This window comes from Glycine soja, chromosome 8, assembly GCF_004193775.1.
Source record: "Glycine soja cultivar W05 chromosome 8, ASM419377v2, whole genome shotgun sequence".
NCBI lineage: Eukaryota > Viridiplantae > Streptophyta > Magnoliopsida > Fabales > Fabaceae > Glycine > Glycine soja.
The window spans coordinates 10,311,955-10,324,131 of NC_041009.1; positions in this window are offsets into that span (position 1 = coordinate 10,311,955).

Genomic DNA, 12,177 nt, shown 5'->3' on the forward strand with positions numbered 1-12,177 from the left:
TATTCCCGTCTATTTTGTTCTTTTAATAATATTTAACTCCAATTTATCACTTCTTTTTGCATAATTGTTTTTTCATTTAAGTAATTAAAATTTTATGATAGATTTGAAATGGAAAATATTTAAAAAGTATGCATGCTAACATGATGGATCAAGGTTGGATTTCACTCTCCTCATATCCTAATTTCGTTGAAAACAAAAATATTATAGATTAAGGTTTATAAAATATAAACTCAATTTCATTTTTTTTGGATTTTGTAAGATTATAGAAAACTCTCAAAAAATTCATTTCATTTACTTATATATTTTTAAATAAATTATATATTAAGTTATGAATTGCGTTGTAATAAAAATAATACATAAAATAATAATAATAAATAACAAATATTTTAAAAATTAATTAATAATTGAATCAAATTTTTCGTTAAATATATAATTTTTTTTATAATTATTCAAGTATTAAAATTAATTATACTTTTAATCAATATAAAAAATAAAAGTATTTAAAATAATATCCTAACTCTAATATAATATACATAGCGAAACCAGGAGTTACATCTTCAAACTCGCCCCCGTTTTCATAAGTCAAGAAAAACTTGAATTTAATTTTTTTTAAAGCAAAATTCCTCTATCAAAACATAGCTTAATTAATTAAACAGGATAAGTGAGTTATTAAAAAAATTCTGAATAAATCAGCTCAAGATCAAATACGAATTGTGGATTCAGATTTAATTACGTGTCTATGTAAAAGGTACACAGGTAAATAATTTAAATAAATTTAAATGACTTAATAAGATACGAGTTTTGAGTGTAAGTGTTTTAAAACAATTTAATGAGTTGAAGATTTTGACTATAAAAGTTGAGAAATCTAGGTAAAGAAATTAATAAAATGATTTGACCGTAAAAATTAAATTATTTGGGAGTCAATTTCAGATGAAAATTGATTAAGAAACCAAAATTACACATTAAACATATAATGCAGCAATTTAAAATATAATTTCATCATTGTAATTTTTTAGTTTAGTTCTTTTAATAAATGTATTTATAAACAACAAAACAATAACGACAGTAAAAATTAATTTAAAATTTAATTAATAATTTTATAATTGATTATATATAAGCATGTAAGTTATAACAATTTTAACTATTTTAATATTTAATTAGTTTTTTTTTAACTATTAAAGTGCATCAATGTCTACAATTATATATTTCTTAAAGCGCATTATCATCCACATGCCTGTTAAATTAAAGGCTAATAACTTGTACATGTCATTTACGATCTTATAAATTAATTTTTCCAGAACTTTTCATTGTTTTTTAAATTTATTTTAGACACCAACTTGCTATTAGGCCTCTATTTGAAGTTTCATTCACAAACTCAGATGACAAAATCTCAGAGCCACCAAAGACAAGGTCAGGCCTAATGATCCACAGAAAGGGTTTCTTGCTATTGGCCAAACCCCAAGCAAACTCCAAGAATTGCTCTGGAGACATAACTTTCATGCTACCAAAATTCACATAAACAACAGACCTTGGTTCCTTGGATTCAAGCCATTCAAGACACTTGGTATCTTTTTTCCAATGATTGGAACCTGAAATATTAGATGCCAATTTGTCCTGCAGACTTGATTTAAGAATAAAAGTAAAGGGCCAATGGGGTAAATAGAAGGGATCATAGAAGAGAGAGCATTTATCATGTCACTCTCGAGTTCATTAAAAGTATTTAAAACAATAGCCGAGGCTCTGCGAAGTATATATATATATATATATATATATATATATATATATATATATATATATATATATATATATATCTTTAATGAAATATTTTAACATAAAATCCTTGGGGTCTGTTGTCCTTGTGAAAGTAGGCAGGTCCTTCAGCCGAAAGTTTTGCATACCCGGAATGCAGTCAACTACATTGGATTCTGAAAAATATTTTTGGAATAGTTATATTTTGTTCCAGAAGTAATTTCTTAAAGGATTAAACAACGCAAACACCTCAAATCATAGTGCTCATATTATCATCGAGAATTTGATTGAAAAGTTTGAGAATGAATCGGATTTCAATGGCATGAGAGAAGGAGAATGAAGAAAATAAGTAAAAAAGGTTTAAAGAACAATGAAGATGGAGTGAAGAAAATAGGATTTATTCAATTTTCATCTAAAACGGTATTTCAGATAATAAAAAAACAAGGATAATATGTTTGTAATTAAAAGGTATGAATAGCAATTGAGTTATGCAGATCAGTCTGCGAGCCTTAATCCCAAACCATTTACCCAACTATAAACTGGGCTCCCAAATATGCACCAATTCATATAGTTGTACTTCATAGCATACACACTAGACATTCAATCCAAAATTACAGTTCTCATTGGGCCCTCTACTCAAAGCTTGACAATAATGAACACACAAATTTAAGGTAGTGAATTTATTTTCTATCAAATAGAAACAATATGCAGAAAAATTATTTCTATCTTGGTCTTCTTATATGATTCCCATGTATTAACAGTGACAAATCCAGAGATGTATAAGGGGGCAATTTTTTTAATACAATTATTTAAATATTTAATTATTTAATAAATTAGAAGTTTTACAAAAATATTAATTAATTTTATATGTAAAACTAGACATGGAATTCAATACTAGAAGGTAAGAAAGTAAACATAAATTCAACATCCTATATTTTATTCATTTTTCTTAATTAATATTCTTTTTTAAAAAAAAAATCACCCGTCTGATGTTGTCCGTGTTAATCCAAAATCTGGGTTCCGTTTATATCCGACTGAAAGACCCATTTCAAGGTTGGTTAGTGCGGTTCAAGTCGTCCGTCGGGTTGCAATTTCTTGCTTGCCCCTAGAATAAGTAAATTAGGAAATAGACCCCATTTTAAAATATTAAATTAAATCAATATTTTATAGCAAAATGAGTAAAAAGGTGTCAAATTTCTATTGATTCGGAGATTATTCGGATTGTTCAGAGTAGGGGCTAAAGCATTTATCAATACATTTATTTTGAAACGAATGGATTAATATACATTATAAAAAATTCAAATAATATAGATTCATTTTGTATTTAGTAAAATAAAGCCCAAATATAAGTTATCTAATAATGACTAATATGTTACAGGTAGTTAGAAATTTTGTTATTTGCATTTGTTTTCTCGATGGAGCATTTTGTATAACAAAAAAAATCATGTCTAAAAATCATAATATTTGAGAATCATAATTTCTAAAGATAAATGAAATTTATTTGATTTGTCATAAATATTATTGGAAATATTTATATACATTTCTTAGAAATCAAATAATAATATTATATTTATATACCACTGATTCACGGAGGTATGGGTAGTTACCTCTCGCGGCCACTTGGGTATTAATTAGGGATATTTATAGTTTGGATTGTTTTGGTTTTTCATAATATATCATTCAAATCAAACTTAAAAAATATATGTGTTTCAGCTTGGTTTGATTTTTATTTAAAATATAATTTAAATCAAATCAAATTAATATTTTATAGTTTGATTTGGTTTATTTTTGTGATTTTTATTAAATATTGTTTTATTAAAATTTATATACTTTTTTTTCATATTTTAAATAAAGTTATATTAAAAAAATTGTTGATGAAAATCTATGAAACTTATTAATATGTTAAACTTCTATGATAAAAATCTTTAAAATTTCATCTATGTTAAACCAAATATATTTTAAAAAAGTTGTAAAAGAAAGTAGAATACACCATATTAATGTTTGTTTGTGGCTTATCAATTGATTGATTGCATGATCCTAATTATTCAATTATAATTTGGGAATTTCTATTGGATTGCAAACTGTAGAAGATAACCAACATTTTTTGTTTTTGTGTCTAGGGACATGGTAAAGAGGATTAGTCATCACTAAATCCCTTTTAGTGAGACTAAATTGTAATTTTAGTCCCCATAGTTTTGGTTTCCCTTTTTAAATGTAATATTTGATCCCTAGTTTTATAAATTGGTGATTTTGATCCTCTTAATGTGTTATTAACAAATAAGTGATTATATAAGTTATTAAGTTAATTATAAATTAATTACACCCATTAATGATTAAAAAATTAATTAATAATTAATAATCTTGACCATATGCTACCAATGTGTTCCTCCTCTTATTCGCAAACACTTCTTTCACCTCCCTTGTCCCATACGACTCCACCAACAAAAGCATCATCATGTTAGGATTAATAGTATTTTTTTTAGGATTAATAATTTTTATTTAATTTATAATTAATTTTATTTCTAATAATCTATCAAGGGATCAAAATCACCCATTTATAAAACTATGAGGATCAAATGTTATAATTAAAAAATCAACAGGACCAAAATCATAAATTTGAAAAACTAAGGATCAAAATTATAATTTAACCTTCCTAAATGCAAGTATCTTGGTTACACTAATTCAAAAGATTTGATGAGAAATCAAGAGACTTAGTTCTTCTGTTTAAAGAATTAAGGTTTGAATAACTTTATGGGTTGATAATAACAAAATCTTAATTGAATAAGATTATGCAGCAATGGTCGACTAAATTTAAACTTGAACGATTTATTAAAATTACTCCATTTGTTCTAGTATAAAAAGTGTTAAACAAAATTTCTCAACCAATTTTTTTTTACTTTTCTCTTTTATGCATTTGTCTTTAATCTTGGTTACCTAATTTCTTAATTATCATAGTTTATCGTTTTGGACACCTTGTTAACCCACTACCGGGGACAAACATCTATCATTCTTAATAATATCCAAGACAATTTGGTACATCTAAAAAACAGTTAATTTTAGGGGACAAATTAATTGATTTTAGAGCTATCATTAAATTTATAAGTTAGCATTCATCGAACAAACATGTATGGTGTTTATACATTCCATATTCCTAAGGAATCCTTAAACCTTAAGTTCTACAATGCAATACTTTAATTGTCCAATTTTATCATTCAATTTAATGGACAAAACAAAGCAATTAATCGTGAGTGTAATCTTTTTTTTTAAATTTCGACAACCTTCTTATCACCGTCTCTCTAGAGATAATTATGAATTGTGACAACACTTCATTTTATTTTTTTATAAGACGGACTTATATATATATATGGACTTACGTAAAATCTAATTAATAATAAAAAGTTTTATTGTGATAAAAATATAATATTATTTTTATTAAATTATTTAATGTGATAAATAGTGAAAGATTGTGGTAAAAAATATTGTTATTCTATTATTTCTAGTAACAAATCAGACAAATTAAATCATTCCTGTGAAGGAAGGGATTTGTTTATCGTCTTTCTTCATGTCTATTTAATCCCGTTTCTTTGCTTCATGCGTTTTGGACCAGTAGGTTGATAGGGTATTGTTGCTTCTTTGTGTGTACACGAAGTGTTAGGTAGCAAGGTGTATGACCATCTCATGCGTTTATATTTTTGTTTTATCATTTTAATTGTATTCTGTACTCTTTTTTTTTTTGAACGGCATTGTATTGTATACTCTTGGATCCTATAGATATACGCATTGTGCTTTTAAGGATCTATTTTCAATAAATTTGATTTTCTGTTAAAAAATAAAACCATTCATATAAATTATGATTCTTGTGTGTTAAAAATTTTCCTGGAAGGTAAACTCAAAAGCCCCTCTCATTTAATAGCTCAAGTTTGGACACTTATCGTTCCATTTTGGGCACTAACTATCACTAATAAGTAAGTATTTTGCCCCACAAAGGCCCACGAGCCGTGGACAATTAATGTAGAGAGGACAGCAGTCACACAAATTGCCGAATTTTGAAGCTTCCCTTCACTCTCATAATCATTCATTAGGTATGCTTTTGTAGACCTACCTTCACCCTTTTGACTCCCCAAGTGAACACTAAGAAGATTCTTTAAACCACAACGAGCATGTAGAAAAGTTTTCCCCACTTCCTCTCACTGCCATTGGATTCTGTGGCATGACAACATTGCCAAAGCGAGCTTGCAGTATATTTCTCCAACCTATGCTCCAATTTCGTTTTCTCATTTGTGGATGCCGTGTCACACGTGAAATTTCACTTACGCACTTGAGATTTGGGAACAGATTAACTACTAGGAAGGAACGTAACTTAAAAAATTAAAATAGTGATAAGAGACAACTTTTGAAAGAAATATCTACTTTCTAAATTCTTCTTTAAATCATCGTAATCAATAAGAAAGCGGAAATCATGCTAAGTTTAGAGAAAATGAACATAAAAATGTATCTCTTAATCAATCCACTTTTACTTTTTGTATGGTCTACGTATTGGGTTATCTAGTAAATTACCAATAAAAAAATAATTATACCAGTAAGGCTATAATGTATAACGTGATTTTACCATTATAGGCTTTTAGTATCAACAAATTAAAGTTACGCTTGAAGCACATTTTAATACGGGGTATTTTTCTTACAATATAAATATGTCAATATATTTTTTTTATCCATAAAAAATTACTCTTCCCAAACATAGATTCGCATTCTAGTTATTGCTAAGATCAACAATTTTACCATACAAAATCATTTTTAATTAGTTAATAATGCAAAGAAAGTTTTATATTGTTAATGTATTTTAATTAATTTCTTTCCTAAATAACATTTTCTCAGAAAGATGTTAATTATATTTTTTTATAGAAGATAATTTTTGTGAGTATTAATCAACACTAAAAAAGTATGTGCAAGAAAAACAATTTGATGTGTACACATATTGAAATCAATGTTTTAATGCACTATTAACATGTATTTGTAATGAGTAAGATCCGTCCACAAACATACTTTTAAGGCTCTTGAAGGGTAACTCAAACATGTGCTCATATTCATGTATAATGTATTTGAATTTAACTCTTATTGAATCAAGGATGCGGTCTATTGTTGGAAAGACAATAGTATCCTCCATGGTGAGAAAGAAATACTGGCAGGCAGAATAATTGGTTTTTTTAATGGATGGATAGGATTGATTAAGGAAATCGATGCTTGAAGCTCTACAAAAATTAATTTTTAAAAATTTATAAAAGGAGACATAATTGCCACATGACAATTTTTTTAATGGATATTTTTTTTATAGCGACCCAATTATCTTCTTCAAGGCACCTGGTCTTAGACACATGATTTTTCTTTTTATGCTTCAATTTTTTCATAAACAACCCTTTGTCTAAAATTTGGTTTTATACTCAAACACAACAACATTGAATCAAATAAAGGTATAATGCAAAATCAATAACAAAAAAAAAAAAGTCCTCACAATCAGTGTAGCTTTACTTCTTAGCTCTAAGATCAAGTAAGTGTGATGTATATATATGACTAGCTAAAATAATAACATACATGGCTCACTCCTACTTGATCAATCAACATTCACCATTAACAACATCTTTCTCACAATCAAAATTCTTACCCATTTTTACTCAAGAGGATAACAGTCATTGACTTCGTCGTGCGGCACTATGGGTACTAAGACAAAAAAAATAGGTCTACAAAACCTCGGATAGGGTCGAATCCGAACAACACCTTTTAGGATCAAGTGTCTTAGAGAAGATAACTAGGTCATTATAAAAAAGACACCACATGTTTCTCCAAATATAAACATTGTCTCGTGGCAATCATGTCACCTTTTAAAAAAATTCAAAAATTAATTTTTGGAGACCTTCAAACATTGATTTTCTGAATTAATCATATTCATCCGTTAAAAAAAATCAATTCATCGAACGGTCAATGTTTTTTTCTCACTGTGGATTAATCCTATAATGTATTTGAATCTAACTCTTATTGAATCAAGTGCGCCAATTGTTGGAAAAACTAATAATACAAGTGTATTCCTAGTTATTTGTTACTGACTTACTGCTGTAATTGATAACGCCAAAATATATGTGCTCCTCAGCTGGGATTTGGATGGATGAAAAGTGGATATATTTTTAAATGCTGGTTTCGGCTTGTAGCATGACCGGACATGTCCCATGAAAGGAACACCATATTAGTGAGTAGGGAAAGGTTCTACCTAATAAAGCGAGAGAAAATGACTACTTTGAAACTTAAGAATCAAAATTAGATGACTTTTTATGTTTCATCTCATTCAATCCAAAAAACAAAAGCTCTTCTATTTGGAAAGAGGAAGATATAGTAAATATGATATATGCATTTTATTTGTGATAAATATGATAAAATAATACTCCATGGGCCTTGTGACCCGATCAGGACAATAAGCACTCATCATGATGCAACAACTCCAGATTTTATTGTAGGCAGCAACTACTTTCATAATTGTGGGATGGAAATTGTACCTAAACATGACTACCCGGCCCATAAACAATAAAACAAGTTGTGTGGATGAAAGAGGTTTCGTTTAATCTATCAGACACGCTTAATAGTAATTGAATTTAACCACTCAATATAATGGGGGGAAAGAGATCAACACATTTTGCACATTAACGATGGGTAGACAGCTGGGAAAATTATAAGAGATCCAATTATCGAGATGGTTGAATTTGGAAACATAGAAAAAGGTGAATTATTTGGTCGGGCACAATATAATGGCCACACTCTTCATAGATTTCAGACTCCTCTTGTCATGTGCCTTTTTCTATGAAAGTCAACCAATTGAAAAATGCTTCCATTTGCACCTAAGAATCTAAAAAGTAATGGATCGAATTGTTTGAATTTTTTTCCAAATTGATGATCGAACTTTACCAATACTATTCTACTCTATAAGCTAGCTATTGTTTTGTTTCTCTTTAAGAAAAGCAAATACTTCCATTCTCACCCGTTAGGGGGGAAAATTGCATGTTGATTAGCAACAGTTTGGGCAAGTGGAGCTTCATTATGCATACAATACAGGGAATAATTGTTATCACTGTCCGGATATGCTGTATATAATAATTTTGCAATATTTTCACCAAACCCCTTATATATCTACCAATTATGTTTTGTTGTATATGATGCGGTGGAATTTATATTTTAACAAATCTATAGTATATGAAAAAGAAGAGGAAGAAAATCTTACAAGCACCTCCTTGTGATAGAGGATAGTTGACTTTGACACCCTATTCCTTTGTTTTAGTGAGTCCCAAACCCAGCAAATAAATAAATAAATAAAATAAAACGAGGGAACCGTATTTCATTTCTATTGGTTACCTGAAAAAAATACTTTTTATTTTTTAAAAATATCATGTTATTTGCACTTTATTTTTTGTTTATAATTAAATGTTAAAAAATAGAAAAAAATATTTATATTTTAGTAATTTTCATTGTTATATTTTGCATGCCCTTGATTTCTACGAATTTTGTACAACGTAGTGACCATCTGAATTCTGAACCCACAATATCCAACTTCGGGATGTGTGGTGGCTGTCAAAGGTATTTTAGCTGTTCATTTGATGGTGCTATGAGATAGTGAATGATGTCAACCAAGTCACATGATGGTTGTCGAGTTCTCAACTTGTGAATCACCGAGCTCAGTGAATCAGGCCAACACAAATTTGGCATATTATAACCACAATTATCTAGATTTCTAATTAGGCATCTCAAAGTGAAGCTGAAAAAAAAACGACTTTACTAGTTTAGTTGTATATCATCACACACCTTTTTGGCTACAATCAAACATAGATCTGCCCCATGTTTTTCCATTTCTAACACGAGCAAAGTTTTCTCACTCAAATATATGGCACATTAATAAATTGACTACTTTAATTTGGACCGCAAAGTATCATGATTTACCGACCCTCTCTTTATAGACCAAAAAAGGGGGGAAAGAGTGAAAGGAAAAAGAGAAATCATTATTACCGAGAATCCCAGGTCAATGTTGAAGTTCTTTCCATATTCCAAGCTCAGATTTTCAATAGTGTGGCATGTTCTCGATTATTAAAAGAATTTCCAATCTGTACACGTTGATGTAATCAAAACAATAACCAAGGGAGACTGTGAATGGAGTTCCTAATGTTGACATCATTCATGAACTGCTAGGGTGTCTCCTACTTCATAAACCAATTATTAACTCATATGCCTTTGCGAGCAATTAGAGAATGATTAAGATTATTATTGTTTATTATCATTGGGCACATTATGCACAAATCTTCACGCACCAACCCGATTGCAGACGTTTATATATGATGGACACCTATAAGCAAATTAGACCCAAGTGTTAACAAAAACAAAATGTTAGTACATTAAAATATACAAACTTTCTGAATGCATGCCAGTTAACAACCATAGCTTTTACTTATTATTTGAGATTTACTTCTGATTTTTATGGTAAGATATTCCTCAGAAACAAACTTTACCATATCTAATTCTGCTGAATCGTTTATCCATATCTTGTTATTTGTAAACGTACATGACACTGTTTTTATTTTAAAAACGTACATTATTACACTTGAAAACAATAGCGATATATAGATATGAGTATACTCTAATGTGAAGTTTCTATCAGTTGTGTAAATACATGCGTGAAAATGACATATAACTAAATTCCAAATTAATGGATATCATGATGAATCAATTAAGGTCCACCACTCAAAAACTGCATTTATGGTGTAACGAATGGACGATGGCTGAATTAAATACGAGCCAACGCAGCATGAAGAGAGAGAGAGAGAGAAGGAGCAAGCGTTGCTTAGCAAATAGTTGGACATTTTCACGAAAAAGAAATTAGTTCCACGTTTGGTGCCAGCAAGGAACTTAAAAAGAGTGTCTCTATCTTTGGTTTACCAGAACAGTTTCTTTATTGAAATAGTATACCTGTATTTCAAAGTTTGACTAATTTTGCTTATAAACACGGCTAGGAAAAAAAATAAATAGAATCTACCACATTTAAAACTGGTAATACTAGTATTGTTTAATTGAAATAATAATTACGTTAATCTTTTAAAAATTCTGAAAAAGACTTCAGACACCAATGTTTTTCTGAGCATCATCATTATTCATCCATTTGTTTAATCTACATACAAGTAATTAATAAACTCGCGATATTAAAATAATTACTGGCCTATTAGAGCTGTCCCCAAAGTTGGAAAGAGCCAACCTCGTAGCAACATTTGTTTTGGCTGACGTTGTTGGGATTTCATTTGTAAGGCCGTAGTTTTTTCATTTTTAGCTCCTCTGTTTTGCTATTGCTTTCATTTCTCACGTAATCTAAAAAAAAGGAAAAGGAAAATTAAATGCTGCCTCTCTACTAGTACAAAAGCCAAAATAAATTGGTTGGAAAGAAAGTCCCTTCATCAAATAATCCAAAATCTTAACACCATCATTCGCTGGTATCTCAAACAGCCAAAAAGAAAAAGAAAAAAAAAATAGCAAATGCAAAAGAAACAACAATTTCAAATTTCTTTTTTTCCCTGAAGAAACATCATCACACCAGTCACACCTCCATTAACAAAAAAAAAGAAGCCTACCTAGTTTATAATCTATAGCCAACCACACCGTCACAGAGTTAATCTTTGATCCAAAAGATCGTATGACATTCATAATTTTTTATCCAGAAAAAAAAAGACATATGCTAATATTTCTTTTAGTTTAATGGCTATGACTATGAGGATGGATATCAAATAATTGTAAAAATTAAATAATTTTAATAATTTATTACATGAGTTTTGTTCGGATAAATTTGTTCAACTCAAATTTAATATGATTATCATTTATGAAATGTTTATCACCAAATTCTTATTATAAAAAAGTCATCCTTTTTAATATTTAATATTTTATTAAAACTTAAATTTAAAATCTCTAGTTAAATTAAAATAATCTTATCATTTGATTTATATACTTAATACCAAACAAAAATTGTTACAATTTTTTTATAATATCAATTAATTAAAAAATATTTTGATATAATTTTTAATATAATTATTACAAAAATTTATAAATTACTGTCAAAAAAATCATAAAATATATGCATACATTATTTATTTTAATAAAATGTATTTTTCATTCATCTACTTTTTAAAATTTATGATTTTAGTATTTTTATTATTTAATTAAAATATTTATTTTTATTTTTAAAAATTCATAGTTTTAACTCTTTTATTCTTTAATTGAGATATTTATTTTTTATTTTAATAAAATTTATAATTTTAGTTTTAATTGTTTAGAAGTAAAAGACGAACTATCTTAATTAAATGAAATGATGAATGATTAAAATTACAAATTTCTAAAATATAAAAAATAAAATATCTT